Below are 27,932 nucleotides of genomic sequence, written 5' to 3'. Positions count from 1 at the left end.
TGGTGTTTGGTACATTTCACTGCCTTCAGATTCCTTCACAGTGGGTCATCTCTCCCTGGGTTATATGGTGAGGGTCCAGAGCCACAGTAGGTGCCATTTCACTAACCAGAGAGCTCTCAAGAGGCTTGAGAGCTCGGGGTTCCCTACATGGTAGATCATCTCCAGTGTCCTCTGCCAACCGTGTACCCACCAGCCTCTCCACTGCTGGGGAGACTGTGGTGGGGAGGGTGAGTAGAAGAGGAACCGCCCCCACCTGTCCTGACACCTGCCTACTGCCCTAGCACCCTCACCCTCAACACCGCACACTCTGCTTCCTCGCCGCTAACCCTCCTTCTTCTTGGCTCAGTTTGTTCAACAATCATTTCTTGCCCCTCAGTTAATCAGTCATAGATTCCCATGGTTGCAAGGGATCTTAGAATTCCCACAGGGAATAGTGCTGCACTATATAGAGTGCTATGATCCTCCTTAGTGCCTTAGGGACTGCTGAAAGGAAAGAAGAAGGGAGAAAGGGAGGAGAGAGTTGGTGGCAGGGGAGAAGCCAGGGAGAAGGTGAATTTAAGGGAGGAAAGGAGAAGAGGAGAGAGTTTAGAGGGGGACAGAAAGAAAGACGGGAGGTTGATTGTGCCACCGCCCTCACCAAATAGAGGTTACACTTCCAAATAAGGTCACAAAGAAGAATCTGCATGTGTCTTTTAAAGTTGGAGGGGTTTGGGTCCTCACCTGGCTTAATTTTCCTCACCAGAGGATTTTCGAGCTGGGCTGCCCTGAACTACAAGGCATTTCCTGGTGGGTAGTGGAAGTTAGGGGGCTCTGGGCCGAGTGGGTGGAACTCCCTGCCTCAGCCCCGCCTCCCTCAGAGCAGTTCTGCTCGTCTGAAGACTTTGTATCCAGAGACCCTGAGAGTGTCCAGGTCAGATTGGGGGAAATGGGGATGGGGAATGACTATCTGTTTAACAACAACATCAAAAAAGGCCATAAGCCACTGAAGGGCCTTAACTCTCCAGCCCAAACAAGAATGTCTTGTAAAGCATCCCCAGGGGGTGGACACACTGCTTCAGCTTGAAGTCATCTACCCACAAGCCGGTTGCCTTGTTGGTCAGCCCTGATTGTTAGACAGTCCTTGTGTTTAGCCAACATTGGCACAATCTTTCTGGCCTGCAGGATGCTTTAGCCCCACTGCTCATGTTCTTGCTGCGGGCCTCCTTTGTCTCCTGACCACCCGGAGAGCAGGCTCAGAGGGGCGTCGCTGGCTTCCCAGGGAATACGGTGTTCCCAGCTAAGGGCACCACGTGCTCCGAGCTTCCCAGCCGGAGGTTGCTGGGGCCCATGTGAGCGCTGGGATGGACAGGCAGGCGACTGATGTGGGCTTAGGGCACTCCAGCCAAAGCAGCCCCTGGGGCCAAGGCTGAGGAAGTCCACTCCACAGAGGGCACTGTCCGAGTTAAGTGAGGTCTAGTGAGGAATTCTCAGCAGGGGAAATAGCTCGAGGGAAGGAGCACTTGACCGAGAATAAGGGCCCTGTGTTCTGCTGCAAACTCCAGCCTTGGCTGGGGCTGGCACCTGAAAGGAGGAAAATAATAAGAGCCAGGGCTCTAGCCCTGAGAGGAAGGCGTGAGGGAGGCATCCCGGCCATTCGGCCCTCTAAAGCCCTGCTGGCTTTACATCGCAGGAGGAAATAAAGCCGTGCTTGTTGGCGGTGGGGACCATCTGCGTGCACTATACAGAGGGCACTGTTCCCTCAAGTGCGGTAAACATACGCTGGTGGTGTGCAAGATGATTTTAGGTGGTACGTGGACTAACTTTGTTCTTCTATTTTTGTAGCTATTTATTTATTTAACATGTATGGGGGGGAGTGTGTACACTGTATGATTTCAAAAATATTTCTGAGGTGGAGGCATTTTTAAAAAGTTAATCTGCTTTAAGTTATTTTAGAGAAAGTAGTAAATAAATAACAATACTGGTGGTCCTCAAATATGGCCCAGATCTTGAGAGTGGTAGGCAAATTATTGGATTTGGGGCCATCCTACCACACTGTGTTAGCAGAGTGGTCAGTAGGAGCCATGCAGTATGATTTGACATCGTCTTGTCCATGTACACCTAGCTTGAAGTCCCCCTCTGACAGCCCGATTCCAAGTGTAAGAACACCCTGCTATTTTTACATCTCTGGTGTCCTGCTCTGCCCCGTGACACTCAACACTCCAGATCAGCAGCAGGCCTTTCCCTGGCTCCAGGGCATGGTCTCTACCATGCTCGGGCACACACGGGGACACAGCACTGAGAAGTTGTCCTCACCAGCTTTCACTGACTACTTCTCAGCATTGTTCATGGACATATTCAGCTCCAACCTAAGGAGTATATCCAGGAAGCAAGTCAAAGAGGTTCCAATCTTTCTCTGAATGCACAAAGCCACAGTAGAAGGACAGGAAATATGTCACTGTAGCAATTTCGCATGAACCGGTGCTGATTTCCGGACAGGTTCGGGCAAGATTCGGTGGGAAATTTGTATAAAATCAAACTGTACAAGAGGGCTCCCACTTCTGCCAAGAATTTGTAATGGGCTCTGTGTAAATAAGCTTGGGCCACTTCCTCCTTCCATTGCCCTGAGATAGGGAACATGATTATTAGTCCTGCTTCCTCCCAGGGCTCACCTTGCGGATTGCGAGGTGAGCCCTGGAAGGAAGTGGAAAGGTGATAAAGGTTTTGGGTCAGGTCTCCTGCTTTCCACCTGGATTGTACCTCAGGAGCCTTGAATGTCTTTCCTGTATTGTCCCTGGAACTGTCTTTAGCCAAAGGCTCAAGGAGAGACAGCTGATCTTCCAACACCTCTAAGAAAGGAAATACCACATTGTCCTTTGGTCATACACTCCAGTGTTTAACAACCTCTGCTCTCTGAGACTGTTCCTCCTAAATTCTGTCCTCCTGCTTTCAGATATACCCCCTTAATATGATTAAATGGTGGTTATTATGTCCTTTGTCAGCTCTCTTTTCCAAATTAGCAAAATCTATTAAAAAATACTTAGAATCAGTTTGTATTTCTCCGTTCCTTAGACAGTCTCCAAATTCTCCACCAGAAACTTCATTCTGTCCTCCGTAACAGCTGAGAGTTAGCAGGCACGTCTCTGCCCTTAGCCAATCGCCCAAATCTCTCCTTTGACCAGTGACACACATTTGCAAGAATGCAGGTTAGGAAAGGAGCAAAATTAACTGGACCTCGGAGGACCCAATCACCTGCCCTAACCCTCGGAGCTGGCTGTCCCACGGGAGACTGGAACAGTGTAGGGTTTCATTAGTGGCCAGTGGCCATAGAATAGAGAAGGAAGATGACCTCAGAGTTCCTACATGCTTCTTCCTTATTTAGAGCATCCAGGATCATGCTTTTTCCTTAATGATACTAAATTGTGTGCTTATAATTCATTGCAACCTCTGTCTTTTGCTGCCCTACCCACATAGCCCCATTCTCGTATCTGGGTAGAGTCATACTTTGATTATTCTTATATTCATTATCCACATCGGGGATTATCCATAGAAGTCACTGAATCCCAGGTTGCCAGCACACACACACACACACACCCTTGAGCTGCTCTCTGGGTGTTCAGGCATGCAGGGTCACTTTGACACCAATCCAAGTCAAGCATAAATAAAGAAGATTCTTGCAAAAATAAATCATCTGCTCACACACAGATTCCAAATACGATCATAGTTGAATTTTACGTGGCTGAGGTAACATTGGACCTGTGGCATAGATAATCGAAAATAAAAGTTACACAAAAAAATCATGTATAGCTAGCTTTCGAACTGCACTATGGGTCTAGTTTTCTTTTTTCAGTAGTTCTGCCTTCCTAATTATTTGGACCCATATGAAAGTGAGCTTGCATCCCTGGAGTATACAGAAACTAGGAGGAGAACCTGGGTGTAGGGAGAAGCTAAGCTGAGACCAAGTGTTGCCACAGACATTTCACAAAGTGGAAAAGCCACCAGAAATACTTGGGAGTTAGCTTTCAGAAATCTTCTCTGTGTGTCTTTGGAATGTGTCATATAGTTGTTTAAGCCATGGATTTGTCCAGGAAGGTCTAAGGGGTCTGCCTACCAGTACCTAGTTTGACTTGGGGAGGCACAGGGCCAGGGAGTTGACAGGAAATCGTCGTTCCCTTCTCCCTCTTCTCCATAGCCTGATGGCTGTTGCACTGTGCCTAGTCTGGTCACCCGACCTGTGCAAGTCTGAAGGAGGTGGTGCAATTCATCTGAGGAAAATCACGTCTGAGACAGGAAGGGGCATGGCAGCCTCTTCAGCCAAGGATTTATGTATCTGTCACAGGAGGGAAGTGTGAGCTGAGAAATGACTCCCAGAAGTGCTAGAATTGGAAGAGGCAGCACTGCTACCTTTCACAGTCAGTAATGTATTCATGCAGAATCCGGGCTACCTCAGGAGGCCAGCATCCTGGCCCTTCCTCCCTTCCTCGAGTCCATCCTCCCTCCTCACCCCCTTCCTCCCTCCCTCGCTCCTCTCTGGCTCCGCACACACTTAAGAAAACAGAGCAGAGCTGGCCAGGTGCATCCCGCCAGGGGCCAAGCTGTAGGTGAAGGAAGGAGGCTTGTTGCTGCTTTTTGCCTGGCAGTTAGAGGCCAAGGGGACGGACCCCAGACCCTTGAGCCAGTCACAGCAGCTTGCAGTGGATGCCATGTTGCCATGATGGGCATTGTGGCAACCTGGTGGATGGGGTTCCTCAGGTCCCTGCAGCCCACAGAGGCCAGGGGGCTCTATCTAGACTTAATTCTTTGCAGTCTTTGTGAATTGATGTTTGTATTTTTGCCTGCCGGGCACATTTTGGCTATGGGCCCTCTGCTGAGCCTGGGACTGCATCTTTGCTCCACATCCCTTCCCCTGAAGCGTGGCTGCCAGGATTGCTCCCTTGGCAATGTCATTAGGCTTCCGTGGTGTCTCTGGGGAATATAAGCTGGACAGCAGGGCTCCATCTTTTGGGCTCTGGTTGTCCAGATGACTTCTAGCTTCTCCAATGCCAAGGGACCCCAGCTGCAAAGTCCAACCCAGTGTCTTTAGGAGCACCCACTCCACTCAGGTCTGTTCCCAGCACCAACGGAAACAGACTCCTGGCCTCCAGGTGCAGCTCTTTGTGTGTTCCTTTCCTATTCTTTGTCTCCAGGGCAGGGGCTTGGCCAAGGGAGCAGATTCCCCGCCATGACAAAGAACTAGTGACTCAAATATCATATATTAATGCATATATGTGGAATCTGAAAAAGTTGGTATAGATGATCTTATTTACAAAGCAGAAATAGAGACACAGATGTAGAGAGAACAAATGTATGGATACCAAGGGGGAAGGGGAGTGGGTGGGACGAATTGGGAGATTGGGATTGACATATATACACTATTCATACTATGTATAAGATAGATAATTAATGAGAACATACACAGGGAACTCTACTCAATGCTCTGTGGTGACCTAAATGGGAAGGAAATCCAAAAAAGAGGGGATATATGTATACGTATAGCTGATTCACTTTGCTGTACAGTAGAAACTAACACAACATTGTAAAGCAACTATACTCCAATAAAAATTAAAAAAAATAAAGAACTAAAAGCAAAAAGAAAGAAAGAAAGAAAAAAAACTAGTGACTGTTGTCATGCTCCTCTTCTCAGGAAGCAAGGGGTGGGCCATGCCAGGCCTTGAAGCCCAGTAGGGAGGGTGGTGAATGACACTCCTGGCTCCAGATCTCATCCCTCCTCACCAGCACATGGTCCCTACGTTATGTGGGAGGCGATGAGTCTGAATTCTGGGGAAATGCCTCTGTCTGGAGAGGTGATTTTATCTCTCTTGTTGTAAACCTAATTGCCAAATCTGAAACATTGTCAGCCTGGATAGAGGAAGCAGGCACATTCTACAGAAAATGGCAAACTGGGTAGAAATTGGTTTTGACCTTCTCTTTTCTCCCCCATTCTCCTTTCTAGCACAGGTTCCCTCAAACTACCCCCAGCTGCTTAGGGCTCTCAGCTACAGGGTGATAGATAGCTCGTGTTCCAGAACTTTCCTGATCACCCTGCCTCTTAACCATGCCCCTGAGGGAGGCTTACTTGCTGCTACTGCTAATATGGTACAGTGAATCCAGCTAAGGTGTAAACAGCTGGTAGTAACTGAATGTGCTTCCCCTGCCCAAGTCACAATTCTGTTTAGACCTAGACCTTTGATGGAAGTGAAGTGAGAACTGCAGGCTCAGCTGGGGGCTAGCAGAGCTGACCTTTTTGGGCAAGGTTCCTCTGACCTTTAGCCCCTTAAATCATACCAAGCAGGCAGCTACCCTCTCCATGTATGTGCAAAGTCATCCCAGGGGATGCAGTTGACTTTAGCAGAGGCAACTGGGAGAGTCCTGGCTGTGCCCTGCCCCCAACCCCATAGAAGCCCATACACAGGGGTAAGGCTCCAGCTGAGCCTAAATTCGGCCTTGGCCTCTGCCCTCCCCCCACCAGCCAGGCAGGCACTTTTGGATGATGCTGGGAAGAAACTGGAAATCCTCGCTCGTGTGTGTGTGTGTGTGTGTGTGTGTGTGTGTGTGTGTGTGTGTGTGTGTGTACCTAACTCAGTTGACTTTAAATATCTGAGAAAGCAAGAGTGAGGCAATTACTTGTAATAGCAAAACCATTCTCGTTTGAAGGGAGGAGCTCTAACCACTTACAGAGCAAGGGTTACAGTCCTTCCAAGGGGTCTGTTGCTAAGCTATTTTTGGCTCATTTGCTCTTCTTTCCTCCTTGAGTTCTGTTCCTCCCCAGGCCCCTCAGGAGCCCCCCTCTCTACCTCCTTCCTGGTGTCTGTGCTCACACAGGCTTATGCAGGGGAAGTAACCTCTAGCCAAGTGATTCTCTCATCCAACACATTTTTCGAGATGGTCCCACTGCTCCTTTCCAGAAGAGCAGGGACAAAGGCTGTCTGGGCCCGTGTAACGACCTCTTCCCCTCCGCCCAAGCACACCGGAATTCCAAATGCTCTCGTTTCCTTCGAGCACAAATGGCTTTTGCCGCTGATCCTCTGCTCTGGGTTACCCATTTCCTGCTCAGCCCTGGCACAGCAAACGTGTCTCTGTAGCAGCTACCTCAGGGTAATTTGAGAAGGAGCTCTAGGCCACCACATGTGCAAAAGGAATCAGGGGAAGACACATGTGGAATAAGAATCTCCACAGAGAGAAAGATGCTGGGCTTTTGCAAACGGCCTGAATAATATAGAAATACCAGCGCCGGATGTTTCTCGGATGCCAGCATCATTTAGTCTAAGGTGATTTTTTTTTATTATTATTATATCCTCCCAGTTACAGCGACTCAAACAAAATCCCTGACACTGTTCCATCTGCCTTAGGGAGTCAGCAACAACACATGTCTTGGCTGTGTGAAAGTCTTGGACACACATACCCCTATCTGGCCTGGAACCCTCAGCCTGTACCTGCAGTATCTGATCGGTTTCTGCCTAGTCAGTCAGCGTGCCCTGTCGCTGAGCCTGTTTGGGTGGGGAGGGTGGGAAAATGGAGCAAGCGCTCCAGGACGGAGCCTACTCTTTCCCCGCCCCCCAACTCCCCAGCTGTCTCTCCTTGTTCTATGTCTCAGGCTTCTGGACTCCAAGCCTGACCAGGCCCAACACCCCCTGCCCCTCAAAGCAAAATAAGAAAGCAGGAGCCCTGCTCACGTTCATTTGGTCCCATCCTTTGTTTTACCATTTCTAGACCCATGTTTTTCCGTAGGCCTTCCAGCACTGATTCACAAAACTGCAGCCCCATTCTAGGGTAACCCGAGAATGCCGGCCTGGGACCCTAGACAAAGCTGCTGAGTAAACAAAAGGTGTTGCCCCCAACTCTGTCTGCCTTTCTATAGCATTCTCTCACTCCCCTTCTCTATGTCCTGTACCCCCATCACTCCAGTGCCCAGGCTGTGGCTGGATGTCTGGAGCACTGGGTGCCAGGCAAGAGCTCCTGCTCTACACTGCTAGTTTTCCAATGTGCTCCTTTTGGAGCCCTGGGGAGCCACCAGAGTGATCTCGAGGGCAAACGGAGAGCCCAGCCAGTGGGAATCCATGGGCCTCATCTCAACTTCAACTAGAGTAGCTCTGCTTTCATCTGTTTTATAAATTGGGTTTTCCATGTGAGACTCTGTTTGAAAGAAAGGATTCGCTTTTGTAAGAAAAAAAAAATCACTACCCCAGGCCTTACTCTCTATATATCCAGATCAACCTACTCCTTCCTTGTCCTCTTTCCTCTGGTTCTGAACTCTACTAGGGGACAATGGGGGGTAACGCTAATCAAAGAACCACCCCTACTGATGTGTTAGTCGGCTACAAGCTGGCTGGCAACACCAGTGCCTTCACCCAGCGAAGATGGTGAGGAGAGCAGGCAAGTTGACACTCTGCTCCCCCTTGCATCACGTGGCTGCCTCCCCAACCATCATTAATAATAATCCCTCGCATTTGCATAGCACTTGACAATTTCCAAAGCACTTTCACAGACTTTATCTTATTTGATCCTCTGGAAAGCCTGTGAAGGCCGCCAGGGCAGGGACTGTTATTTACATTTTACAGACTCAGGAGACTCTCAAGACCATTTAATCATCCGTCTCTCTGAAGAGCTTGCTAAAGGGAACTAGTCAGGATGAGCTGAAAGCCTGGTTAAAAGGAATGAGAGTTGGAAAAAAGGGTTAAAAAGAAATGATGGGGGAGGGAGATGAGGTTGAAGGGAGCAGCAGAGCCCACAGTGCCACCAGATCCCCCAGCCTGGTTTGTGAAACTTTTCAGAAATAGAATGGAACTTTGGGAGGGGCCGACCCAAGGAGATATCCCCTTCTCCATGATGGTGACTGCTTGAGTCGACCACTGCCCCCATCTTGTCTTATCCCCATTTTACAAACCTGACCTGGTCACACAGCTCTCTTGGGACTCAGGAAGTAGAATGTCAAGTCCTAGAACCGGAAAGGTCCACAGAGATCATCTAGTCCCACCCCTCACGTTATAGGACAGGAAACAGAAGCCCAGAGACAGAAAAAGTCTTGTCCAAGGTCACACAGAGAAGCAGAGGCAGAGCTGGGTTGATACCAAGATCTCCTAACTTGCAGTCCAGAGTGCTTTCCGCTATAAGCCACTGCTGCCGCTGTGTGTGTGTGTGTGTGTGTGTGTGTGTGTGTGTGTGTAGGGGAGTGTGTGTAGAGGTGTGAAGGAGGGTCGTGTGCAGTGCCGGAATGCCTGTCTGGTGAACCACCGTGTCCTGGACTTTGTACCCATGTGCAGTGGCTGGGGGTTAAAGCCATTTGTAGGGCCTGGCGTATGATAGGATGTGAGAAAGACGGAGTTCAGGGTTTCTCTCCCAAGGGGATTCACCCATATAAACTGCTCCAGGTAATTAAGATCCCAGAAGAATTGGCAGCTGCTTGCTGAACAAATTAGACTCTGCCTTTATGGGCATGTTCTGTGCTGGAGATCAGAGGGCCCTCCCTGATGTTTGGTTCATTAGTCATTGTTCCCTGTCAGAGCAAGCACTCAGAAAATTGGATGTCTGGCAACAGCCTGTATTCAGAAATTAAATAGCAGAAGCAGCAATGGCAAGAGCGAGTGTCTGGGACAGTGCTCCATGCACAGTAGGTGCTTGGAAAATGCTTGTTAGCTAACTAATGAACTAAGTAAAGAAAGCCTTTAGTCCTCTGTGCTATTCAGAATGAAACAGTGTCAATAACAGATCTGATTGCTTTTCAGCCTAGCCACATTTCAACTTTTTAATGGGCAGGCTGGTGGGACTTGGATAGAAACTAACTGGACCGTAGACTTCCTATGCAGATGGCACTGCATAGATCACAGTGCCCACCACCTGGATCTTAGATCTAATGGACTAACTGCACACTCTCAGCTTGCTCATCACTTCCTTTTTGTCGAATCCAAAAGCCTTTTCCCAGTTCTAGTCTTCTTTGGCCAGAACAGAGGCAGCCTGGTGGGGGACAATGAGATTCCAGAGCATGTATGGGGAGGCGGATGGGGACAGGCTCCAAGAGGACATCCAGGGCTGGTGGGCTTTAAAATCAACTTTTCCTTCTTTGCCATCTTGCCACAGGCCAAGCCTGCCAGGTGAATTTGCACAGACACTTTAGTATTGTTCTTAAATGTCAGGGAAAGATTTTTATTTTTGTTTTGTTTTGTTTTGTTTCTCATACTAAATGTTCTTGGTTCAAAATACCCAGGATTCCTTGCAAAGGTCAGCTAGCATAGCAGAACTAAGAGAGTCTTAGATGCTTTTGGCAGCTGCTAAAGGTTACCGCTGGTGTCTTGTCTATAGGCCAAGGGAGTGAACTCTGTGAGGGATTTCAAATGTCCTTGATGGACTTTTCCACCATGCTAAGAACCATGCTAGGAAAAGCACTTCTCTAGTTCACCTGGCTATCCAGCCACTTCTTCAAATCCCACGCACCAAGGAAGAAAGCACTAGAATTTATTGAACACAGACTTTTTTGGCCTCTGATGGGAAGGAAGATGTGCATGAGTGTGTGTATGTGTGTAGCTGTGTACATATGCGAGGACTTGGTTGTGTGGAGGGAGTTTGGGTAGTAATGTGGAATGTACATAAAAATATGTTCAAATCGTATGCAAAAAAAGGTATGGAAAATGTATGGTAAATATATTTATGTGTAGATGGGGAGGGACACTTGTGTTCGTGAAGGGACAGCTGGAAAGATGGCATCTGGGAGGGTTGGTGTTCTTGTGTGTGTGACATATGTTTGTAATTCCATCTGAGCCTATTCCTGTATTTGGGACTTGAGAGTCAGGGTGAGGAAGGTATATGTAAAAGAGGCATGTGTGCCTCTGTGTGTGTGTATGTGTGTGTGTGGTGAGGGTTTGTGAGGGTGTATATGTCTGGACTCTCCTCAAGTCCTAGGCTTGCCTGGGAGAACCATCTTGGCCCCTATTCCCTTTTCTCCACTCACAGACCTCTTTAAGCTCTCTGCCTCTGCATTCCCCCCCTTTCTCTGTTTCATGATCTCTATCATCCCTCCCCACTGCCCCCCCCTCTCCCAGGCCACCTGCAGTCTCTATCAACAAAGTGGGGGTGACTCCACCATTGAGAAGGGCAGTGCTGAATGATCGGGAAACAATCTCCGAGCCAATAAAATGTCTGCCTAAAGATTGTTCTTGGATCAATGGGAATCCTGTGGGTCACCCTTGGACAGATTAACATCATTAAGAAATGTAATATAGATATTCAATCCGAGAATTTTGGTGACTTAATTAAAGCCTTGTTTTTAGTTCTATTGAGAAGGAAAAGCATGTATTATCTTAAGTCTGACCCTGTGCCTTCAAGAGAACTCTTATTCTGTGAAAATAAGGGCTGAGGTAGGCAATTCACACATACTTGTGAAATCTAAGCAGATTATCTCACCAGTGGCTATAACTGTAATAAACTGAAGTGACCTCGGTTTAAACAAACAGATGTTTGGGGCTGACAATTGAAGTGCAAACATGACCTTAATTAATGACCAGGTTAATAGTAAGTAGCTCACTCGTTAGAGATATTAGCTAAATTCTCAATCTCAGCTATAACATAGGTCTCCAGGCTACCTCTGTATTCTTCCTGTTAGAAATGAAAGATTTCTAGCTACTCAGTTGGTGAGGCCACCTATGAAACAGGAGAGAAGGAAAACCTAGAGACAGTTCTGACTGGAATGAGTGTTTTAGGAAAAGTATTCCTAAATACTCAAGGTTCCCATCCATAAATGTGTATCCACCATCAAAGCCAGTCCTCTTTTATTTTCCCCTAGGTAAACCCATAAACAAGGTATACGTTAATAACCATTAATGAACAAACATGATCTCTAGTTTCAAATAATTTCCTATCAATAATTCAATCTGGGTCCACTGTCTTCCCACAGCTAGACGCAGGGAGACTGTCACTTGTGGAAACGACCCTAGAAAGAAGCCTAACACTCTGTTGCCAAAGAGATGGATGAAACAGAATAGAGGATGTTGGGAAATGGAATGTCCAGCTCCTCGGCTTAATGGCCGCTTGGTGTGAGGCACCCCACTCTTGTCCCAACTGCTTAGTTGTTGTTTCATCAAGATGGGACAGGGAGGGGGTAGTTAAGTCAACTGACATGCTGGCTTTGGGTGACCCTCCCTTCAAGAATAGCTCTTTCTTTACAGCAGCGGATACATCCAGCTGCAGATTTCCGTCATCACTGGATGCGCCTGCCGATGAATTCAGAAATTATGCTGGCCTCCCGAGTTGTTGTTATTGAGTTGAACAAGCACTATTGAGACCATCCTCTTGGCCACACCACTGTCCTGAGTGCTACAGGGAGAGGGAGGAGGGGAGAAAAAGCCACCAAAGGCCCGCTTCCCACCCATCAGGAGCTTTGGATCAAGCTGGGGAGATAGATCACACACAGAGAAATCACTCCAGAACAATGATAGAGATAGTCCACAGATGTAAAATAACACATAGCAAAATGTCTTATAAAATGATGGTCTCTATAAAGTGATGGGTGGAATTAAGTGGTAAATGCAACTGTCTGGAATCTCGGTGCAGAACTTCATGGGTGGGATCAAGAAGGACCTTGTTCTAATTGTCACTTGAATACCACAGCCCTCAGCAAGAACAAGGGGGAATGGAAGTGGTTAAAGTAGGTTCTAAAGCATGTGTTTAAGTATTGAAAGTTTTGGGCATGATTGTCTTCCATGCTGAGCTCTTTATGTTAATGGAGCTTCTCGCAGATATCCAGGTCACTGTGTCTCAGAAAACAGCACGTGCTGTTTCCACACTAGCCATAGTGAAGGGTTAGTGGCTTCTCGTAGTGGAGGGTTGGCTACGTCAGAGGGGGTGGGGTCAGCTCAGCTTCAGCCCCAGCGCATGGCTTGAAGACAGACGCAGTCGATATAATTTCAGCCTGAGCATGCCAGGCTTAGCCTTGTGGGCCTTGCCATCTGCTTACAATCTGGCCCCAGAGCTTGCTCAAAGTTAAGAAAGCTATCTAAGGCTTATTACCTTCTTGAAGCTGACAGGCACTCCTGCCTACCCACTTCTTCTTCCCTGTTCACAACTGGAGGATTATACCTGGGCTGTGAAGGAGCAAGGTGGGCTCTGAATCCCAAAGAGGTGGCAAAAGTCACATACCTAGGCTTGCCCCCACACTGCCTCCCAACCGGTGGAGAAACTATGGCTGAGTTGCTTCCCCCTCCAGAGCTTGAGCCCTGGTAGGAAGAATACTCTAGAAAAGGTGAAGGCAAGAAAGAGCGGGGGTCCCCAACCCAACTCCGACTTGACATTGAGCCCCAGGTGTGATGGCCACATGGCCCCATAACATCAACAGGCATATCCCTTGACAGGTGAAAGGGATCTAAAGTGCTCACAGACCCACACCAGCCTCATGGCCACATTCAGCTCACCGGGCTACCCTGCCCATGTCAACTCAGAGCTTCTAGATCCCAGAATTCTTACTTGGGCCTTGGGTTGGTATATCGTCTTCCAACCATGGCCAGGACCCAGAACTCTTTGGGCTAGTTCCCTGACTTCTAGTGCCAGCTCTTCTGCTAACCAGCAGAAGTCTCCACCTCACTCTGGGCCTCAGTTTCCCCATACATAAGATGAAATGGTTGGACGACATGATCCCCCGAGGTGCTCTGGCTCTGCCATCCTGCAGCCTAAGTGCCTGGGTTTTCTCATGAGGCAAATGCTTTTTTTGCGAGGGGGCGGCCAAGGTATATTTGAGGACTTTCAGTTTGGAAGCTGGTCCACGGTTCCCAGGTTGTGTTTGTTTCCGTGTTTGCTTCTTCCCGACTGGCTTCTTCCATGGCTAAGGGCCGGCGGCCCCTCGGTTTGGGCCGTGAACGCGGTGGGGCGGTGGGGCGGCGGGTCGGTGGTTCAGGGCCGCCCCGGGCCTCCCCCTCTGGCTGCGGAGGAAGTTGTGTGTCTCCTCCAGGCCGGTCCTCCTCCCCTGGGAGGCAGCCTTGCGAAGCGAGCTGAGCGGCCCCCTGGGAGACCCGGCCTCCGGGCGCCGGGGGCGGACTGGGTGTGGGAGTGGGTGCTGGCTCGGGGCCCTCGGGGAGTGGGGGCTTCTGGGGACCCCGCGAGGAGCCCGTGCCACTCCCGGGCAGGCGGGCGGGCGATGAGCTTCCCCTCAGGGATCTGGGACACTGGGGCCTGGGGGCGGCTTGTCATTAGGCTGTTGAGGAGCCTGGGGGAGACGAGGGGGCAGGGGCTCTGCTACAGCGCCTGCTCTGCTTCCTCCAAGGGACCTGGGAGGCCTTCAAGCCCGGCCCCTCATTTCACACGGGCCGGAGGAGACTGGCTTCCACAAAGCCACAGGACCAGGGGTTTGAGGGAGGGCGTGTTGTTCTGTGTGATCACGTGACCGCGGGACTCCTATTTCCCAGTGCTTTCTGGGGAAACATTAGTAGCCTGGAAGGATGCTAGGTGGGGAGACCAGTGATGGTGTGCCACACAGAAGGCAGTGTCAGCCACAACAAACAAGCAGAGCCTCTCAGACAAACACAGACTCTCTCTCTCTCTCTCTCTCTCTCTCTCTCTCTCTCTCTCTCTCTCTCGCTCTCGCTCTCGCTCTCGCTCTCTCTCGCTCTCTCACACATACACACACACACACATACACACACACACAGGCCTAGGCCTCACTGCACACCCCTGTGCCTCTGTGGCACTGACTTTCTATGACGACCAGCTGGCAGCCCAGCCCACATCACCTGTTGGTACAACTTCACTTTGTCCAGGTGTGGGGGAGGGATGAGGTTCCTTGGAAGGGGAGGGGCATCTTCTAAAGCTTAAAAAAATGAAAGAAAGAAAGAAAACAAAGCAAGGCTGAAGTCCTCCCACAGGCAGGCTTGTGCTCCGGGTGTGCTTTCGCAGGCCAGAAACTACAGAACTGGGAGTACTGCCAAGTGCTTTATCAAAGGAAACAGCCCGCCCAACAGCTGGAGATGGGCTCCTGCCAGCTGTGTGTGCCTCTTGGTTGCTCCTTCTGCTTTTCTCTCCCCTTCTCCTATCTCCATCCATCCATCTCCTGCAGCCTTGCACTTTGCATTGGGAGAGCCCACAGGCGGACTTCCTTGGACCACAGAGAGTACCCTTGATGCCGAGTAACTGAGCAGATCGTAGCCCCAGCTGGAGTGGGGTGGTGGTGGCTGTCATTGCAAGGGGATGTGCCGTCCAGAGGCAGGTCTCCTGGCATCGGGCGAGGGGTTGCTGGGTGGCGGGTGCTTCTGATGCAGCTGGAGCCTTGGGGAGATACAGTCGAGTAGTCGCTCGGAGCTTCCTTCTCACCCATGCTGGGAGGCGGGTGCCTGGCTGGGCTGTGTGTGTTGGCTGCAACAGGGTGTTTTCCAGCAACCTCAGCAACTTTCCCATCCATATTCATTAATTAGTTAATTACTTGGACTCATTTCTCTAAGCCTTGGGCTTCCCAGGAAGGGAGGAGACGATGGGCTGGTGGGGGAGAGCTCTGAAGAAGTGTTCTCCCCTTGCTGGAGGTGGGAGGCCCACTGGCAGAAGCTAAAGAACGAGAGGGCAAGGGTATCCTCCTGTGGCTTCACCACTTCTCCCAGCCCTCACCCATTTCAGGCTCCCTGTGTGTCAGCTAAAGTGTCCCGGCACAGCCCTGAAAGGCTGCTCCGAGCTACGTTTGTAGAAGCAACCCAGTGGAGAATGGTGCCATCTGGGCTGCCTAGCTCTGTGAGTGGAGCTAAAGGCAGCAGCCCTGTCTCTGGGGAGACCCAGGGGCTTCGTTCTGTTCCCTGACTGTGCACAGCCCGCACCGTTAGCCCCAGTTAACCCCTGGGGGTGGCTCAAGGCCAATCTAACATCTCCTCTGCCAGCCTGCCACATCTCAAGGGCAGGGTGCCTGTTGGGTTTGTCTCTATCCCCCTAGTGCCTGCCACGTGCTGGGGGCTTAAGTAATGTCTGGTGACCTGGCCTCTGAGGAAACCACTTTAAAGCTTGGGTCTTACCAAGAGGTAGGCAGCAACTTGGTCTGTGTGTATTCCCCAAGGTTGCTCCTTAGCAGTTTTACTGAGTGAGTACTGGTGTGAGGGCAAGCACCATGATGGGGGGCCTTGGGGGTTCCCAAGAGGTGTGAGGTTGCAAACTTAGATAATCTTAGCTTCTGGCATCTGGTGGGCGTTCTGCTGCCCATCTTCCCTCTTTCACACCATGGCCCACCATCTCCTCCACCATTGTGGTTCTTCTCCAAGGCCCAGCTCTCCAATCTTCCCTTTTACCCCTCTCTTCCTTCCTTCCCTGAGGCTTTTTGTATAAATGGGCACATTCATATGCTTAGTCACAAGGGCCCTGTAGTTTAATGAGCACAGGCTTTGCAGTCAGCCAGACCTCTACTGAATCCCTATTCAGCCACTCTACCTGGTGGGACTTTAAGTTATTTCGTCTCTCTGGACCTCAGATTCCCCTTCTGTAAACTGGGGAGGGTTAATTGAGATAAAATACGTACTGTATATGAAGTGCTTTGAACTATGTTTGGTGCAAAGTAGGCACTCAATGAATGTTAACTGCTGGTGTTCATTACTGCTACCGTGTGTGTGTGTGTGTGTGTGTGTGTGTGTGTGTGTGTGTGTGTGTGTGTGTGTGTGTGTGTATTGGAGGCATCTATCATGCACAGCTGAGCTGATAAGACTGACTATGTGCTAAACCATAGACAAACTGGAGGACCTGACCAAGACACTCAGAAGGCACTCTGGCAGTTCCATTTGTCCAGCCCTGGCAGCCACAATCTTGGGTGGAACAAGGTATGGAGGTCAAGAGCCTGAGGCCGAGTTCAACCGCTTATCCCTGATTCCGTCCCTCCCAAGTAAGGCTTCTCCTCAGGCCATAGGCCAGACTAGACTCGCAGGCGTGGATAGGGCCAAATGTCTTCTGGGAAACTCTACCTTTCCTACAACTTCTCTGGACTCTGGCTTCTCAGCTTCCCTCATTTGGGGCCTCCTATGTCTCATCTGTCCACCCACCCTATGCTCTAATACACATGCCCTTGCTGCACGTTCCCCAGCATGTTGTCAACCCTGAGTGTAACTTAAAAAACCAGGCTAAGACTCGAAATGACCATTTCTATCATGGCCTGTTGATAATTATCTCTCTGAAGATGGTGTGTGTGTGTGTGTGTGTGCGCGCATGTGTGTGTTTCCGTGTGTGTGTGTGTGTGTGTGTGTGTGTGTGAAGAACCTTCAGCCTTGGGGTACCAGTTCTTCTGCGTGTTTAAACTTTGTGACATCAAGATTTCTCATTCCTAGTGTTTTCTGACTGCTCAACCTTCCCTCAGCAGTGGCCTCTGAGAGCTGGGCAGTCGGAAGGATGCTGATGTGGGCATGTACATGATTTGCAATGTAGGTCTTCACGAATGGAGGTTTGTGGGGCTTGCCCCCTCTGGTACCCTCACAGGGGCACTTCCGATGGTTGGCACCAGCACCATGTCAGCTGCAGGGAGCAAATGGTGTGAGGAAAGAGATTCCAGGTCTTCTTTGGCTACGGCTGTCTCCTTATTTCCTCTCCTTTCCCAGTTTGGGAGCATTTGTTGCTGTCTGAAGGGCCAGGCAGTGCCAAGACCACAATAAACAGCTTGTCCAGTACACACAAGCTCTTTGGACCCTGAAATGTCAGCTGGCCAACTGGCTCACAGCTAGACCCTGCTGCATGCCGTTTGCATCCGGCCCCGGCAGTGCCACTCAGCACTTGTAGAACCCAGTATCGTAGCAACAGCCCTGGGAGTGGGGACCCACGGTGACCTAGCCCTAGCCCTGGGATGCTAAGCTTAGGGGCCCCACCTAGGGCCCCTGGAAAAAAAATGACTGCATTAGGGCTGCAGCTCTGTGGATCCCAGACCAGCAGAGCGACCCGCCCTCCCCCTCCCCCACCTGGGCCTGGCCCCACGGGCAGCAGACAGCCAGACTCCCCATGCCCCATATGGTTGAACTGCTGACTGGTGTCGGACAGAAATATCTCATGCAGTGAAAGCTAGTGGGGTGCAGGGCACGTGCCTCCAGACGGTGCAGACAGAGCACAAAGGGCAAGAGAAGAGAGGGAGAGGCAGTGGGATCTGGTGGCAAGAGTGCCAGGCCAGGATCCAGGAAACCTGGGCTCTGCTCCCAGCCCCTGCCACCAACTCCCTTGGCATCCTTTAGCAAGATCACCCAGAGGGCAGGGTTGGGGGACCAGGCCCAGGACCAAGACCTTGCCTAGGAGAAGATGAGCTGCAAAGTCAAGTTCATGCACTTGGGAGGTGGGGGTGGGTGTTTAACCAGGAACACTGTCCCCTGAAGAAATACCTAGTTGCCTTTAAATGCCTTGGATACCTCTTGACCAGCAAGGGAACCAAACTCAGGGGCCTGGGGGACATATCAGAAAAGAGAGCACCGCTCCTTCCAAAATGTCCTGTCCTTTGCCTTGCTTGCGAGGTCAACAGGCAAGGACTGAGGGTGGAGCGCACAGCTGTACCTTAGCCATGGAAGGCCCTGTGATTGTCCTCACCTCTGCCTCTTGCGGCTACCCAGGACAACTTCTCTGGTGTGTGAGGTTTGTCCCTGGTCCTAGGAGTCTGTGTAGAAGTGGCATCTCCCAGCTCACCACCCTAGGCGCCCATGCCTCAGTATCCCCGATGTGCAGAGACCCACACTATGGTACACGCTTACTCTCAGGACCTGCCTTCGCAGCTGACCCCCGAGCTTCATCTGACCCTACATGCTCGTTTGGAACTCGTGAGGTACAGCAGTCTTCAACTGCACAAAACACAGTTGATAGAAGCTACCAGTGTCTGATACAGAGTAGGCGCTCAGTAAATATTTGTGAAATGAATCCAGGTTGGAATAAATTCACAGTACTTTCATATAAAGGACAGCATTTAATAGAAGAAATGTCAGGCTCAGGCTCTGTGGTCTGGTTTCAGGACCAGTTTCGGGGCAGGAGGAAGAAGCCTGTTTGTGACCATGCAAATAACAGCATGAGGGCAGCCACTCTCTGTGTGCATGGAGGGAAGGTAGTATACACCCACTGGGGCTGGGGGAAGGATGTCTGGGAAAAGGGCCAACATCCACTCCAGTCTGAGGGCCTCAGACACTTCCCAGTGCAGGAAGGCCCCATGGTGTTGTCTAATTGGCTTTCTAGTTATTCTCTTCCTTAGTGAAGGCCCAGTGTGGCAAAGCTGGGGTAGGGCCGAGCTTCCAGAATCACTACTGGAGCTCCGGACAGCTTCTGATTATTCCCAACCAGGTGCCAGTTACCAAGGAGGGCCTAGGATCTAATTAGCATTGCCCGAGGGTTAGCCAGGAGGGCCTTGGCCGGGGTCTTCACAAGTCACTCATACCTTGATGTGCACCCACCCCTCCCCATTCGGTTCAGGGGCTCTGGGAGCTATGGTCTGGCCTTTGCAGCTTCGCTGGCCAGATTCCTGTGTTGTCTGTGCCTTCACAGCAGGGTGGGTGAGAAAGAAGGAAAAAATAAACAGGAAAGGTCTCCGGGTCTGTTGACGTTATAAGTGCTATTGATTTTACAAGATTTTTCCATTGGGAGGACAGTGAACTGACCTCATTTTGCAGCCGGCTCGGGCTTTGACGCCACCGTCTAGGCCATGAACTGAGAATCCGAGAGGCTATTGCTTTATCTCAACACATACTTGGTAGTCACCACTCTCGGCAAGGCCAGGCTGGGGCCTTCCAGGGTGGGAAGTGGGAGGATATGGGCAGTTCCAGGCCTCTGCTCCTTCTACCTTTCCCCAATGATGCTCTATGACCCTGGGCCCAAGCACTCTCAGATCTTGCAGGACCTGGAGGGCAGAGGAGGGGGGATTTCCAAACAAGAAGGACTCTTGGCAAAGAGTGCAGACAGGAAGAGGGTGGTTGAAAGAGCACTGAACTAAGAGTTGGTGACTTGGACTTGGCTCCCAGCTGGGCTACTAATTAGCTCTCTGATTTCGAGCAGATGACTTCCCCTCTCCTGGTCTCAGTTTCCTCATCTGTGCAGTGATAGGTGAAACTAATGATCCCCGAGGTCCCTTCCAGCTCTAAAATCCAGCAGATTTGTGAGAAATGCAGAAGTTAAGAAGGAGGATAAGAATATAAAGAAGAAGCAAGAATGAAACATCCCAGTACAGTACAGAATGGGAAAAATGGGATAAAAAGAGAGGTGCACCACATCGTGGTATAGTGGGAAGAGGCCCCAAGTGGAGACTCAGAGACCTAGATCTGGTTCCCAGTTCTACCACTGAAGAGCTGCATGACCTTAGGCGGCTCACTTCCCCTTTTTGTGCCTCATTCAAGTGGGAGGAATGAGTTAGCTCCCGCCCTCGTAGACTACTTTCTCGTTGGGAAACCTAGATACACACATGGGAAACAATTAGGGAATAGAATCAGTGCTCAGCGGTGTGACATGGGCAATAGGTGCATTTGGAGAAAGAGGGGAATGGCAGCTGGTGGGCTAAGGCCTTAACCTGAAGGGTAAGGGAGCAGAGTAAAGGAGCAGAAGCCCCAGAATCAGGTAGACCTGGATGGAGTTTTGGCTTTGCCCCTGCCTGGCTGTGTGACCCTGGGCAAGTCATTTGCTGTATTCAAATTTGTTTCCTCGCCTATAAAAGGAGGGGTTGGAACTAGTTGATCCTCAAGGTTCCTTCCATCTCTCTGAATATGTGGGAAGGCAAAACACAACAAAAAGAGGTCAGACAATGCCAAGTAGGCCAAAGGGGAGAATTGCCCATTTAAGGAGGAAGCCAGCCAGTGTGTATCTGACATATTTGCCAGGAGAAAAGAAGGATGGTTTTCCCAGAGCAATAGTGAGCTGGGGGGAAAGGAGAGCAAGGAGAATTGGGAGGAAGAGGCAGGGCGAGGTCATCTCAAAGGAGAGATTGGAAGGGAGGGACATGGATGCATGTTCAGTGAGGGGGGCCTTGGTTGGAGGGCATGCCAGTTAAGGAGCCACCGCCTGGCACAGAGGTCTTGAGTGGGTCCTGGACCAGATGTTAAGGGTGGTGACTGCTACAGTGGACTCACCAAAGGGTAAGCTCCAAGTGGGGTTTGGGGAATGGAAACGCTTTCAAATTGGCAGGGCTTCTTCCACAGAGGACAGAGGGTTCAGGGGCCCATCACTAAGTATTTGACACCCTTGGATTTTATACATCGCTGATCCCTGCCCAGGACCAGAGATAGAGTCTAGACAGGTGGGGAAACTGAGGGCCTGAGAGGGAATTCAACCAGCTTGCGGTCACAGAACAACGTCACGGCAGGGCCAGGAGCAAAAGTTGGTCTCTCTCCTGATTCAGAGCCCAGTACTCTTGTGTGACCTTTGCCCCATTCATTGGATGCTCTTAAACAAATCCCTGATTGGAATTGTTAGCCTCTTAGGGGAAAAAATGGAGTGAAGAAAAACCAATTCCAGGTGACTGAGGTTCTCATTATGAGACCAGCTTTCCCAGGTGGCCTCTCCAGAGAGTTCCACCTCCTCTCCACCTGCCTGCCAACATGGGGCCCCAACAGCAGGCAGAGGGAGGGAGACAGGTGGCAGGGGCCAACAGAATAAGGCCTTGTGTTGCCGCCCTGTCACCAGTTCCCTGCCAAGGCCTAGCAAGGTCACCTTTTGCTTCTAATTTCCTCCTTTGGGGAGGGGAGGTTGAAACGAAGCCCTGAAGGATAAAAGTAAGGGCTTTGCCCCCGCCATTTAGAAGAAACCCTCTCTAGTATTTGCTAGACCAAGAGACATTCCAGCCAAGGGGACTGCTGTCAACCTAATATAGGAGCAGAGCTATTAGATCCATGCTGAACTGTGGTAAGCATCGTTCTCCAGCCCCTAGGAAAATCCCAGGAGCCCCTAATTCTGAAGAGGGAAACCCAGGTTTCCTCAGGTGAGAAGATTCCTGGGTACGGCCTTCAGAGAGAGCTGATTGCTTATGCTGGGAAATTCGGAGGGTGCCCCAGACTGCTCTCAGCCTCTTGTCCCTGGGGGAAAGGTGGGGTCACCAGAGAAACTCAGTGGCGCTAGGCCAGGGAGGCCCCAAATCACATTCTAGCATGCAGGTCCTGGAGATGAAAGAGCCCAGCACATTCTCTGGGTTGAGAGGTGAAGGGAAAGATGGGTGGGAAGACCAGGCGGGCGGGGCCTGGCGGATCTAGAGGTGGAGCAGTTGCCTATCTGGTGCGATGTCAGGAGCCCCAAAGCAGACTCCACCCCCAGGTCTCCCTCAGCACACGCAACCAAACAATGATGTGTTTCTGGAGCGCATGCTGGGTGTTCTGCGTTGTGCTCAGCCTCTGTAGCAAATCATCAAGTTCAGTCATTACCCCTGCCCCAGAGTCCTTCCTCTTCAAAGCTTTTATGGGGATGGGCTGAGGTCAGGGCTGGGAGAGCAGGGTCACTCGGCGCACACGGATGGCCCTGGGCCCTGGGCTGCGAGAGAGGGAGAGAGTGTGGCAAGAGGCCCTTGGATGGTGAAGGAAGGCCTGAGGGCGACAGGATGGGTGGTGAGGGGTTGGGGGAGGGGCGGGAGATGTTCTCAAAGCTGGGCAGAGTTACACAGGAGACCAGATTTGGCTAAGGCCCAAGCCCTCGAGGAGAAACAGAGGAAGGGGGCAGGCCAAAGGCACACTGGCATTTTTGTAAAAAGGGCTGTACAAGTAACCTGAATGAGTAATCCCTGATATTTGTCCCGGGCCTTGCAGTTAGTGGTCTCTCTCTCTCTCTCTCTCTATCTCTCTCTCTCTCACACACACACGTGCACACACACACACACACGCACACACACACACACACACCACACACACACATCTCCTTTAATTTTCAAAACACCCCTGTCGAGGTGGGTAGGGCAAGGGTAATTACTCCCATTTGACAGATAAAGAAACCGAGACTCAGTGAGATTACATGACTTACCCAAGGTCACACAGACAGTTTTAATGGCAGAGATGGGACCAGAACTTTGATCTCCCAAATCCCAGGGCAGCAAAAGACAGAATTGGTCTAACGAGCATCCAGACTATGGAGGTAACCACCTCCACAGCGTTATATCAGGAATTCTGGGAAAGACCCCTGCCCCATAAATCTCTCTCTCTCCACTCACTAATACCTGAAATTTCACTCTTAAAGATTCATTTTCCTGGATTGAAACTGTGGCTCCTGTTGAAACGTGAAAGGGTGCTAGAGGAAAGAGTGGGGACACGCGAGAATATCTCAGCGCCTTAGAATATTGTCTGGGAGTATTCCTAGGAGAGTGCCCTGGCCACGGAGTGGGGTGGGGGAGGGGAGGGCAGGGGGGCAGGCCAGGAAGGGAGGGGAGGGGAGGGAGGCAGCCTTTTGCGTAAGAAGGTGAGGAGTTGCGTCAGAGTCTGAATGCGGGCGATGCTGAGAAGGGGGGTGGGCAAGTCTGCTTCTAGAGGTCTAATGGGTGACTGCACCGGAGTCTCGGAGGGAGGTTGGGGGAGGACTTCACGTCTCAGTGGGGGAGGGGGAGGGGGCAGCCAAGGCATCAGCTGGACAGGGAAGCAGGTTGGCGTAAGAAGCTGGAATTGTGGACGGCTGAGTGGGGGAGGGGAGCTATTCAGGGAGCTGGCCTGGAGCCAGAGGCCAGTCCCAAGGGGGTGAGCAGAGGCTTGAGAGCTCTGGGCCCCATTCCAGCTCCTGACCTTGAGTCACCATGCAACTCGGCACTTTTCCTACCTCAGCCCAGACACCCATCAAGTCTCTCTTATCTCAGCTTCCCGTTTTACAGAAAACTGTGTAAAAGTTACTCTCCTGACTTCTCCTGACCGACCCTTCCCTTCCTACATTCCTTACCACACCCCCACCCCATCCAGCATCCTGCAAGCCTCCTGGGCCTCCCAGAAGCTCTTGCCTACTGCTTTCGGTCCCAGAGCCTGCCCCTCTGCAGTGCAGGCTGCCCCTGTACCTTCTGATCCTGAGGGCAAGGGCCTGAAGGCCTAACCCAGCCTTTGGCCTGGGCCTCTCCACTCAGAGGCACAGCTGTAAAGAGCTGCATCTGAGGACATCAAGGCTGTGACTGCTGGAACTGGCAGCAACCTTAGAAGTCACTTTTGCCATTCCTTCCTTCCTTCCTTCCTTCATTCAATTATTCCATTCGTTGAGCACTTACTATGTGCCATACACTGTTATAGGCCCTTGGTATATGGCTTCATGGAGCTCCCAGTCTAAATGGGGGTATCATTCATCTAATAAGCCCCCAAATAACTATAAATTCGCAGCCTTGATCCTCTCATTTTACATTTAGGGGAAACTGGGACTCAGAGTGGTTATGAGACTTTTCCAAGGTTGTTCCAGTAGCCAGAGGCAAAACCAGGCCAGACTCCTGTCTCCTGACTATTATCCCAGTGCCCTGTCTACCATGCTCTGGAAACAATACAGCATGAGTGTAAGGGTGGAGCGCTTATCCCTCCATGCAGACCCAGACTTGACAGGAGCACATGGCCTACTTGGCAAGATTTGAAGGTCACTGACGAGCAGTCTCCCCCACTCCCACTGTTGCCCCCACCCAGCTTGTTCTCTGCCCACCTCCACACCCCCCGCCCATGCCTAAAATTGTACCACTGACTGAAATCTAAGGGTTAGAGCCCCATGATCTGGGGAAAACCTGTTAAGCTACTACTTATCACTTACACAAACACATCTCCTGATTTGTCCTTTAGGATGGGCTGGGTCCTTATGATTTGGGGGAGGGAGACTAAGAGTCCCCCTTAAAGGGGGCATTGCTAGGGAAGACAGGCAGCTGCAAACAGTAGTGAGGGGCCCCATGGAACCCTAGGCAGCAGGAGGGCACAGGTCACCTGCAGGGACAGGCAGGAAGAAGGTACCCAAAAATGAAGCAGGAAGGTTCTGAAGACACACTCCTACTTCACAGTTTAGCCTGGGGGCCAGCCCTGCACCAACATTGTGATTGGTGACATTTTTTTTCAAAATACATGTTTACATTTGGTCTTTCCTTATACTGGATTATACTGAGTCTTTTTGTCCCTACCCCAGCCTGGTGTCGAGTAGTTTGTACTTACTTGCAATTAGGAGGGACCTTCCCTGTGTCTGGTCAAGCAGTTGCCCTTAAACAGTCTGCCAGGCCTGAAATGAAATGCAGATCTGTCCGATCCTGGCATGCTAGGGGGGCCCCCCTTATGGGAATCCTTTAGTCAGTGGCAAGAACCATCCCCCACCTGGGGGGCTCCCCCACCCTAACCCTGATAAAGGCCTGTTAATCATTCCCCTGCAAACTGTGATGAAGGGGGCTCAGCACGAATGGACATTCATGCCAAGAATGCAGCCCTGCCTAGAAATCTCAAGACAAAGCTAAATGCCCAGCTAGAGACAGCCTGGAGCTTTAGAATCACACCCCAGAGGTTCACATCTCTCCTCTGCCACTATGAGCCAGGTAACTCTATGCAAGTCACTTAACCTGTCTGGGCCTCAGTTTCCTCATCCACAAAATGGGCTTAATGATAATACGATACCCAATTCCTACTATCAGTTATCCATAACTCTTGACAACGTTCAAAAGGCTAATGAATATACTCTTAGCACAGTGCCTGCTAAGTAATCAGTACATGGGAGCTACTGAAGTTATTATTTGGACCAGATGTGGCTTTGAGATCTCTCAGTGATAGGTCAAGACCTAATAGCGGTGCATCGCTACCCTCTTGTTGAATTAAGGTTTTCATATGTCAGGTTTGCTTAAAGCAAGGCCTACCTGCAGGGCATTCCCTGAGCTGGTGATTCATGGGTGGGATGCATTCCACCCACCTATTTTAAGCTGTTCTACATTTTCTTCCCCTTGACATGGACGTGTTTACACAGAGGAGGACAGTCCCAGTCAAAACAAGATGAAAATACACTGCTGGCTGGGAGCCCCAGGCTAACTGGTTTCAGGTCCTCTCTCAGCTGTCAGCACCTCACAACAGAGCCACGGGGGTGGGAGAACCTGCCCAGCCCTACTCCCCTGCCTCCCTCCATCGGCCCAGCTCTGCCTGGTATCGAGCAGTTGGCCATCACCTGGTCAAGCTAGAGTGGGGTTCTGGGGCTGAGGTTTTGCCAGTTTTACAAGGGCAAGAAAGAGGGGTGCTGAGGGGCAAGGGCTGCCCTGGCCAGCTCTGGTGTGAGTACTGTGTCTGCCGCCAGAGTCGCCTGCTACACAGGCAGAGAAGGCAACTGCCAACAGAGACTGGTGGAAGATGGCCAAAGAAAGCTCCCCCCAGCAACCTGACCTCCTGCCTGGCATTTCCCCCACTGGACGCATTCCTTTGGGTCAACAGGAGGCTCTTGGTAAAAAGAAATTACCAGGGGGAAGGAGAACCCATCAACCCCTTATCAGTCACAGAGCCTTCCATTTCTCACCTATGCCAACTTATCAGTGAGTCAGTAGGACTTGAGGAGGAGATTTCCAGGGAGGATGCTTTGATGAGCATATGCAAACAAGATTCCCCGGACGGGAAAGCACTGAAGATAGATACCCCGAGTCGGGCTTGGACATATATATATTACTGCTCCTCGCGGCCTCTTCAGAACAGTTTGCTTGTGTTTACCAAGAAGAGCAGGAGAAAACAATCTCCTTTGTCATAAACTCTGCTACTCAAAGCTGCCCACTCAGGCAGTTTGGTTTCTTTACAGTGAGTCCAGGAATATTTGGGCACATTTGCCTGTCCCCTGAAAGCCTAAGGCCACCAGTTAGCCAGGACCCATTGTATGGCCCACCCCAGGCAGTACCCCCCTAGTCTATATACTTAGTCAGCCTGGGTCACTTCTCCCAGAAGCCCCCCAACTATTCGGACCACAGTGAGCAGGTCATCATGTTCCTTCCCGGAGAAAAACTAAATAGTTCCCCTTCTGAGAAAGACCTTTCATTTTAACAGGGACCCTCAAGACTTCAAACCCAAGGATGACATTAATGGTGAGAATTTCCTTTATGTTGATGGTCATCAGGGTATTTTTAGTCAGGATGGATTTTTTATCTGCAACCCACCCCCGCCACATCGTTCCAGTTATGTGGCTGTCACTTGCTCAGAATCAGGCTTGCTAGCCTGAAATCCCTCTTTGATGTTACTGCCAGCTGAGACTTGGCTGCCCTCCTCCTGGGCTTCATCACCCTCTACTGCTCCCTGTGGGTGCCCTGTTCCCAACTGACCCAGCCCCTCCAGCTAAAGATGGGAACTGAGCAAAGTCCCAGCATTAGTGCAGAACCAGGAGCACACACACGGGTGAATTATCCCTTTTATTGAAGAGGTCGGGCCTTGGTTCCAGGTCATTAGTGGCCACTTACTCAATTAAATTGTGTTTGGGTTGGGTTTTCCAAGTATGTTTGATTTTCACCAGTCTTCCGTGTTTTTAACTGCAGAGTTGCTCTTGTACAATGATTGTCCCCAAATTAACATGTTAACAGGAGGCAAATTCATGAATTTGCCTGTAGTTCTTCCCTGTGGAGGCCATTAGCCAAGTTCTAATACTTATCTAAACCTTCTCTTTACTTATTAAGCACATGTTTATGGCATTGAGACTGTGTGCCAGGCACTAGTCTAGACTCTGGGGGTGCCGTGATGAATAAGATAAGCCCCTGCCCTCGAAGAGCTTGTATTCTAGTCTAGAAAGCCAGTCACTGCTCACTTGAGACCATTTGCACTGTCCACTTCCAGTGGTCATGATCTTATCTCGCTGTGCCTTCAGTCCTGCTTGAAAGACTAGGGGTCCTGCTGATTACTGACTGTGCCATTGGAGAAGCTCTCAAGGCCAAAACTTTATGCAAGTTACAAGTCCTCTGTGAGGGAAGGATTGCTAAGACCTTCAAGACGCAAATTTTTTTTTTTAATAACATCACTTTCTTTAATTGAAGTTAAGGACAAAAGTTGGCCACATTCAGAGATTAACAGGCCTCATCCAGATGGTTAAAACCATCTTCTCTTTCTTGGTTAACCATCTCCTAATTT

General features: G+C 50.5%; 1 protein-coding gene across 2 annotated transcripts in view; it reads left to right on the top strand.

Moving 5' to 3' along the window:
- TSC22D3 (TSC22 domain family member 3) overlaps positions 1-27,932 on the top strand; it is a 58,177-nt gene that overhangs the window by 15,826 nt on the left and 14,419 nt on the right. The window lies entirely within an intron of this gene.

The sequence above is a fragment of the Leucopleurus acutus genome (genome assembly GCF_964270905.1).
Source record: "Leucopleurus acutus genome assembly, chromosome: X".
In the NCBI taxonomy this organism is placed as follows: domain Eukaryota; kingdom Metazoa; phylum Chordata; class Mammalia; order Artiodactyla; family Delphinidae; genus Leucopleurus; species Leucopleurus acutus.
Note: the sequence above shows the minus strand (reverse complement) of the source record. Positions and strands in the feature narration are given on the sequence as shown.